At 49.1% G+C, this 8,121-nt stretch overlaps 1 pseudogene; it reads right to left on the reverse strand.

Annotated features, from left to right (window-relative positions):
• Positions 1 to 1,583: 1,583 nt before the first annotated feature.
• On the reverse strand, positions 1,584 to 3,352 carry LOC142853017 (elongin-B pseudogene; annotated as a pseudogene).
• Positions 3,353 to 8,121: the final 4,769 nt, after the last annotated feature.

The following is an 8,121-nucleotide window of genomic DNA, read 5'->3' on the forward strand; positions in this document are numbered from 1 at the left end:
GTGGGTGGGACGGATTGGCCTCCCAGCTCTCCCGTGGCACCAGCTTGCTGCCTTGTATGGCTGCACCTGACTCGCAAGTTCTTAATGGTCAGTGAAAGTTGGGTAACTATGGAGGTCGGTTCCCTCCCTCTTGTCTCCTCCTCCTCTGTCTTCTCCTTCCATCTTTCTTCTGTTTGTCCTGTGGGGTTAACTTTATAACCTTGCGCCGGGCGGTGGTGGCGCATGCCTTTAATCCCAGCACTTGGGAGGCAGAGGCAGGTGGATCTCTGTGAGTTTGAGACCAGCCTGGTCTACAAGAGCTAGTTCCAGGCTGGAGAGATGGCTCAGTGGTTAAGAGCACTGTCTGCTCTTCCAAAGGTCCTGAGTTCAATTCCCGGCAACCACATGGTGGCTCACAACCATCTGTAATGAGGTCTGGTGTCCTCTTCTGGTCTGCAAGCATACATGCAGACAGAATATTATTATACATAATAAATAAATAAATATTTTTTTTTTAAAAAAACTAGTTCCAGGACAGGCTCCAAAACCACAGAGAAACCCTGTCTCGAAAAACCAAAAAAAAAAAAAAAAACAACAAAAAACAAAAAACAAAAAAACAAAAAAAAACTTTATAAGCTTGCCTTTGCTGCATGAATTTAGGGCCCTGCCCTGGACTGTTAGAGAACTCGTCACTTAGGAGCTATTGAAAGAGACAGTAATGAATGCGAAGCTATGATGATTCCACTAATCCCGTGTTCATGAGAAACCCACCCAGGGCCATCTGTCTAATGCTCTCATCAGAAAGGAAAATAACAGCTATGATTAAGCCATCCTGAGGACAGTTACAGGTTCGCCTTTCTTGTAGGCGATGTGCAGAGATCGTCCCGAGGTCAGAAATTTGGATATGCACAGGAGCGAGCCCTCCCTCAACCTGAAACACATTTTAATTAGCGTCATTCCCACCCAAAGCCTCCCAAAGGCTGCGCTGTGGCCAAGTGAATGAATCTGTAGGATGTGTGTAGGAAGGCTGAGAACATATCAGAGCTTCGCGTGTCCAAACCTGCACCTCCTTATGTTACCATCTCACGTGGCATCCATGAGCAAGCAGTAGCACAGACTAGATCCTGCTGTGGGTGACTTGTGCCCAGCACTCCCTGCTGAAGTAAGTCCTCACTCAGTCAGGGGGCAAAAGTTTGATCTGTAGGTAAATGGCATGAAATTGTGCTAGAGTGGGGTGGACCTGATGCAGTATGCCTGCTGCCCTTCTAGAAAGGGGATGTTTGCATGCGTGCGTGTGTGCATGCCACACACACACACACACACACACACACACACACACACACACACACACACAGATGCAGGGTAAAGGGAGAGGCAGAGGTTGGAGTGGACAAACCAATGCGAACAAGTGAAAAAGTAACACTGTTCTGATCTCAACGTGTGATGGGTGACAGTAAGATTAATCCAGTTTTAGGTTTTAAGAAAGTGTGTATTTGGATAAAGGATTCATTAGTGCTGAGAGTGGCAGAGTGATGCCCCCTCACGAGCTTGAGAAAATTTCTAGGTAGTGCACTGTGCATCTTCTAGTGATGTAATCAGTCAGCTTAAGCCATGGTGCCACAGATTTGTTTTGACAACCAAATCGTTTTTATTAGGGGACTGGGCCTCAAGAGGGTGGGCCTGGGGCCTCCCTGCACAGCTTGCTCATTGGCACAGCCTCCAGAATCCTGTGGCTTCATCACATCTGGAAGCTCCAGAGGGTTGGAGAAGGGCTCATAGTGCAGGGCTCCGAAGGTGTCATCTGCTCAGAACCCAGTCCATTGTGGCTGGGGACTGTGACTGGCTGGCTGGTCACACTCCCCAGAGTTTTTCCATCATCAAGGAGCAGGCCATCCTTGGACGGCCACCACTCATGAGCAACCACTTGAGGACAGCCTTGACGACTTGCTTCAGCTCAACACGATGCTGGAATCCTCGGTGTCTGTGAAGATGGCGGTCTTATGTGCCGGATCATGAGAAATGCATCCATCCTGGTGACTACTTCTGGCTCCAAGTATCTGGTGGTACAGGTGTGCAATCTCAGCGCTCAAGAGGCTGAGGCAGGAACATCATGAGCCAAGAACAATTTGGATTATCAAAGAAATAAATGAAAATGATAAAGATAAACATTTCTAGAAGGAAGTTGTCTTCTGGTTAGGCAAGGACAGGAGATCCCCCAGGGGAGGAAGCCCCAGGTAGCACCCCCCAGAAGATGCTGTGAAGGACCTCATTGGTCTTCGTCTTTATGTGACTTAATTTTCACTACCCCTTCACTTCTTGTTGCCAGAAAGAGAGGTGCTGTTTGGCTTTATGTTGCCCCGATACAGGGAGAGGAAAGCTGGTAGATTTCTTGTCTGGACCTGGGATGCGACAGTTATTGCTTGTATGCCATTGGATGGCATCCCCCAATTTCCTGGCATCTTGTAACTGAGAAGGTCCTCATTTGGGATAGGGTCTTTGGTTAAAATGATATTTTACTGGAATAGGGTGGCCTCTAACACAATATGAGTAGTGACCTTAAGACATGTCTTGAAGATATTCAGGTGAAGACACCAACGAATAAAGAGGAAGGGCCTATATAGCAAAGGCAGGGATGGCGATGACCTGGCTGGTGTGTCCACAGGGAGCACAGAGGTGTGACACTGAGGTCAGCCTTGTGGGAGGAGGCCAAGGATGGGGTCTTCCCATTGTCATTCTGCAGGGTTCAGTGTCATTGATATTTGGAGTTCTAGTGTCCACTGGCCAGAGAACATAAGTTGGCTGTTCCCAAGACACCAGCTTGTGATATTTTGTTCTGGCATCCACAGAATATGAGTACACCAAGTCAAGGCCAGGAACCTTTGCTTGCTACTCCAGCTCAAACAGATTGTCTAGACAAGGATGTTGCCGAGGAGCTGTGGGGACTCATGGCAACGCCAAGCTAAAAGAAGCAAACCCCTGCCCCAGATCAAGCAGGACAGGGAAAGTGCCCAGCATTTGGAGAACGAGTCTGTTCTGGTTGGGTTTTTTTAGTAGCTTGTTTGTTTTAAAACAGGGTCTCCTAACTCACTACACAGGGACCAAGAACAGAAACCATGACTGAAGGGGTCCAGGCCAACTCGGCAGCCTCTTCCTGGGTCAGTGGAGGAAAGGGCAACAGATTCAGAACATGGTTAGTTCCGGTGCCCAGATGCAGAGCACAGTCCCCATGACAACCACTCCCCAGTGCCCCTGCTTGGACACCAGCCTCCCCTGCAGCTCACCGCCTGTATGGTTTGCACATGCGCAGTCTTCCACCCTGGCCGGAGGATCTCGATGTGCCGAGGAGAGGCGTCCTCTCTGGCTGCTTAGTGTCCCCTCAGAACTAGAGCGGAGGGAGATTAGGGGTTGCTAATTTGGGACCAGGACTGATGCGCTATAAAAAGCAAGGAGGCTTTGGGATCTGCAAGCTGTTTTAGAAACGCATCCCACACGGAAAGGATGAAGTCAGTGGGATTTGTCTCTCTCTGCACCTTTCCTCCCGAAGATCCTCCCAGCACCTTCCCTGAACCCTTCACGCCTTCACCAATGTCCCTGCTACAGAAGTTCTGGATGGAGGGGTCAGAGGCGACACACTCAGGCTTCTCAGTCCAAGGCCAGCACAATCTGGGGACCCAGAAACTCGGGAGGAAGTTTGAAGGGGCTTGAAGGAGGCAGCAAGGAAGTGACAGGTGGAAGGAGGGCTGGCCCTGCTGTGATGTCCCCACCAGGAACATTGGCATGTCAAAAAAAATCTTTACGTTTTGTAGAAGAGTTGTAGTGAGTGGGGCTCTCTTGTGGGACCCTGAGAAAATCACCCTGAATTCTTGACAGTGGCATTTTACCAATCTATGATGTTCACCTCCTCTGCTGCTGCCTCTCTCTCTCTCTCCCTCTCTCTCCCTCTCCTTGGAACATCAAAGCTGTCTCCTCTCAGTGACAGAGAGAGGTGTGTAAACCTGACTGGAAGGGTATTTCTCTCTGTCCTTCAGAGTATCACATGGACTTTGGAGGGACAAGGCCATCTGACTTTTCAGGGAAGTCAGTTTATTTCAGCTCCAGGGCGGCCAGCAGGTCGCTTAAGCCCTGATCTTGACAGAGCCAATTCCAGGTCCTCTGAAGGAAATGCGTAACATAGTTTTTTGTTTTGTATTTTTTAGATTAACCCCTAAACTGTGTTTTCTCTTTTCCTGTCCATCACAGTATACTTGGCATGTAAGGTGAACATTCCTTTCTGGAAGGTTACTAGCTGTAAAGAGACCCCAGTGAGCTCAGTATTAAATTCCAGGATGATTGTTTGGGGACATAATATCTGCCGCGTGGCTACTGAGAGCAATTCTGAAACACACTCAGGATGGCAGGAAGAGAAGCCAGATCTCAGAAGAGCCACAGCCCTGATCGTATGTCACCACTTGACTCAGCAGGGAACCCCCGGGGTTGGGGACCTCAGTGTAGTAGGACCAACAGCCTCTGATGGCCCTCTTGAGACCTGCTGCTCCTGTTCCTCTCTGACATAGGCCCTAGCAGTCACAGGGTGGGAGCAGGAAGTGGTAGCACCAGGGACATTCCAGCAAAGGCAGATGTTGTGCGGGTGTCCTTGTCTTCTGATATTTTGTCTTGGGGACCAAAGGCAGTGTAAGTGCCTTTAACAAAGGCATCCTTAACCCAGTCTTCATGGAGAGTGGTGGACATGACCGGGGTGAGATGCTTGGCTCTGTGAAAAGGCTGTCTTATGGCAACCTACTCTCCTGGTCTCTAAAGTACACTGACTTCTATGCTTCATACGCTCTGTGGTATCACACAATACGGTACAGTAACAAACACGGGCTTGTGTGAGTGAGGCGCTGGGCTCAATTCTCTGCATCGAAGAAACAAAAGAAATCAAATGTAAGATAATAAGAAAAATAGTATGATGTATGTATATCTACCTTTTGTATATAATGTTAGGGTGCAATTGTTATAATGTTTCAATTTATATAGAATAGCATGACTTATGCATTGTAATGGTGTCTTTATTTCTTTCCTTGTGGCTGTGATAAAATATCCTGGTGAAGGCACTTACGGGAGAAGAGTTTGCTTTGTCTCGTGGTTCCATACTTAAGAGCATTGTGGCAGAGAGCTGCAGTGGCAAGGGCCTGAGGGAGCTGGTCTTGTTACATCCACAGTCAAGAACAGAGCCAGATGCACTCAGTGTTGGCGTTCTGCTCAGCGTCTCCACGTCTCCACAGCCTGGAATCCCTGTCTAGGGAATAGTGCCGCTCACAGTGGGCATTTCTTCCCAAGTAATCAAGATAAACCCCCACAGACACACCCGGTGACTCTAACTACCACCAAATTGACAATCAGCAACGATATGACAGTACTATACCCTAGTCACTGACTTCTTTATAATAATTTATCTTATTCAAAATACTGAAAAGATGAGCATTGCGATACACAACCAACATAAATGTATTAGCTAAGTAGACGTATTTTCGTGACTAAGCCTTAAGAATTCTGCCCGCATGCCCGGCCCCCAGCACGTCTTTCCTTGAACAGTCTCATTCCACGTGCTTTGTAGCTCTAGGTGGAAAGCGCTGCCACTCAAAGTGCGGCTCTGAGGTTTCTGACCCCTGACTTCTGGGCAGTGAATGATCCGAAGCGTATGTCCTGGCAGAGGTGAGGAAACACGCCCTTCTACAAGCATCTCTCCTCTGGATTAAGCAGGAAAGATGCTTTCTTGAGAAGCAACAGGGGCTGCGGAGGGAGTCTCCAAAGTAAGATATCACATTCACGGGCTACTTTGTAAGGAGCCAATCAACCGTGTTGCCAAGCTAATGACAGTCTAAAACACTTCTTATGCTTCCAGCTGCCCCTTTGGAGGAGCCTGCTCCCAGCATCCATCCCCTCATCCCCCACTTACACACAACCTCTGATCCGATCACAAGTTCTGGCTCTAGACCTCAAGGGTGCAGCTTTTTCTGTGTTCATCTCCATCCCCCAGACTTTTCATTTCTGAAGTTTAAATACATGTGTACCCCCAGTCTGACTTCATTATAATCTTGTTTGCCAGCTTTAATTGAGGCTGACCCCACCCTCACATTTGAGCATGTGCTTTGGAGCCGATCTCTCTTGCAGTTAGAGGAATGTCCACGAACAGGGGACACCCTTGTTAGTTACGTGTGTGCATGTGTGTCTGTGTGAGGTCAGGGACACAGGAGTGCAGTCGCCATGGGAGGCTAGAAGATCGTATGCCCTTGAGCTGCAGTTGCAAGTGGTTGTGAGGCTCCCTGATGTGGGTGCTGGGAGCTGAACTTGGGTCCTCTGCGAGCATGATATAAGCTCTCAGCCTCTGAGCTATCTCTTCCCCAGTGATATCTCAATTTCCACTCATTTCAGCTTCCTAAAGTGTGCTTCACAGAACCTTCTGGGCACTGGCATTCTTAAACCGAAAAGAGGAGGTCTGCTTCTGCTTTCAGACCGGATGTTATTCAGCAAAATGCCCGTGTCACTGGTCACGCTCTCCTGAACCTTGGCAGCCTTCATTGCCTTTGCCAAGGCTCTCTGTGAGGGCCTGGTGTCGCCATCCTCTGAAGGGATGTTGTCTCTTGTCGATCGCTGCCTGGTTCATGAGCTACAAGGAACAGAAAGCAGGACACAGCCATCTCTGCCAGGGTTTCTTCCCTCTTCTTTTTTACATAGATTCTTATGTAATCCAGCACCTGCTCTGTACAGGGCCGTCATAGCCTTCCCTATATTAACTATGAGTTCCACACTCACTTGTCACAGCCACCCACATTGTCACACCTTTCTCTGTCATGTGCATATGGCCACAGTTCTAGGAACACTCACAAGCACAATCATACTCGAACGCATACACTCTGTGTCTCTCTTGGTCTTGCTGTTTGTGTGTGTGTGTCTCTCTCTCTTTGTATCTCTGTCTCTCTTTCTCTCTCTCTGAATCTCTGTCTCTCTATCTCTCTCATACACACACTTCTTCCTCCTGGGGTCTTCTATGCAGGACTGTGTTGGAGTATGAATGTGTCCAGTGCGTGCTTGAGTGAGTGTTAAAGAATGCGGGTGAGCAAGTGTGGTTGAGTGTGCACGTTTGAGAGGGGTAGAACAAGGGCGGGAGAACACATGTGTGCATGTATAAGTGTGTGACTCTCCAGCAGGCACTGACACCCTTAGATAAACGGCACCTCTGTGAAGAACCAGGCTCCTTGCTCAAGGCTCTGTGGGCCTCTGACCTTGGTGGCATCTGCAGGTGCCCCATAGCCCTAGGGTGAGTCTGAGCTACTTGCTCCATCTAGGACACCCTGATGCTAAGATGGGAAGGAACTTCTCGCTAGAAGAACATGCTGTGCAAGGTGGAAGAGGAACAAATAGAAGCTCCCACGCCTCCCACGCCCAGGGCTGCGGCAGGCCGAGGGAGGGTGACTGACGGCTGAGTTTTAGGCAGATGTGGGAGCAACCCCAGCCAAGGCTCCATCACTCCGAGGCTTAATTAATGCTCTTTCTCATTATTTGATGTCAGTCTTCTTCCAATGAGCCACTGCAAGCATCACTGTAGGATCACTCTGGGCTTCCTACCCCCCACACTAGCAAACATGCATTTAAAAATAGCCGGGTAAAATTCAACCCAGAGCAGGACACATTTGACAATAAGCTTGGGGTGGTTTTATAAGGCATGTATATATAGAATTTAACAGGATGAATGTTGTTCATTGCTTCCACAGGATGGATCTAGCTCATGGGGATGTGGCTGGGGTTCAGGCAACTGCTGTCAAGACTTCAGCGTACTCGCCTGTGTTGAGGAGCCCACCATCTCCACACCCCAAGGTGTGCATCCTCCCTGACCATAGGTCGCCTGTTCCTCCACTTCCTGCAATGCCCACAGCCTCATCTCACAGAACTTGCACCATGGCCTGGCCCTGTCCTTGACTCCATCTGCTGCGGGTGGGTGGGCTCTCAAGAGCTAGAGACCACACATGATGTATGGAGGGCTGGCGTGGGGAGCTCTGCCCAGCCAGGGAAGGGCTTTGCTGCCAGTGCCTTGGTTTTGAAGGTTCAAGTAGCAGGAACAGAAATGAAAACTGAGACATCATCCAAGGGCAGAGCACACCA

The sequence above is a fragment of the Microtus pennsylvanicus genome, chromosome 6 (genome assembly GCF_037038515.1).
Source record: "Microtus pennsylvanicus isolate mMicPen1 chromosome 6, mMicPen1.hap1, whole genome shotgun sequence".
Taxonomy (NCBI): Eukaryota; Metazoa; Chordata; class Mammalia; order Rodentia; family Cricetidae; genus Microtus; species Microtus pennsylvanicus.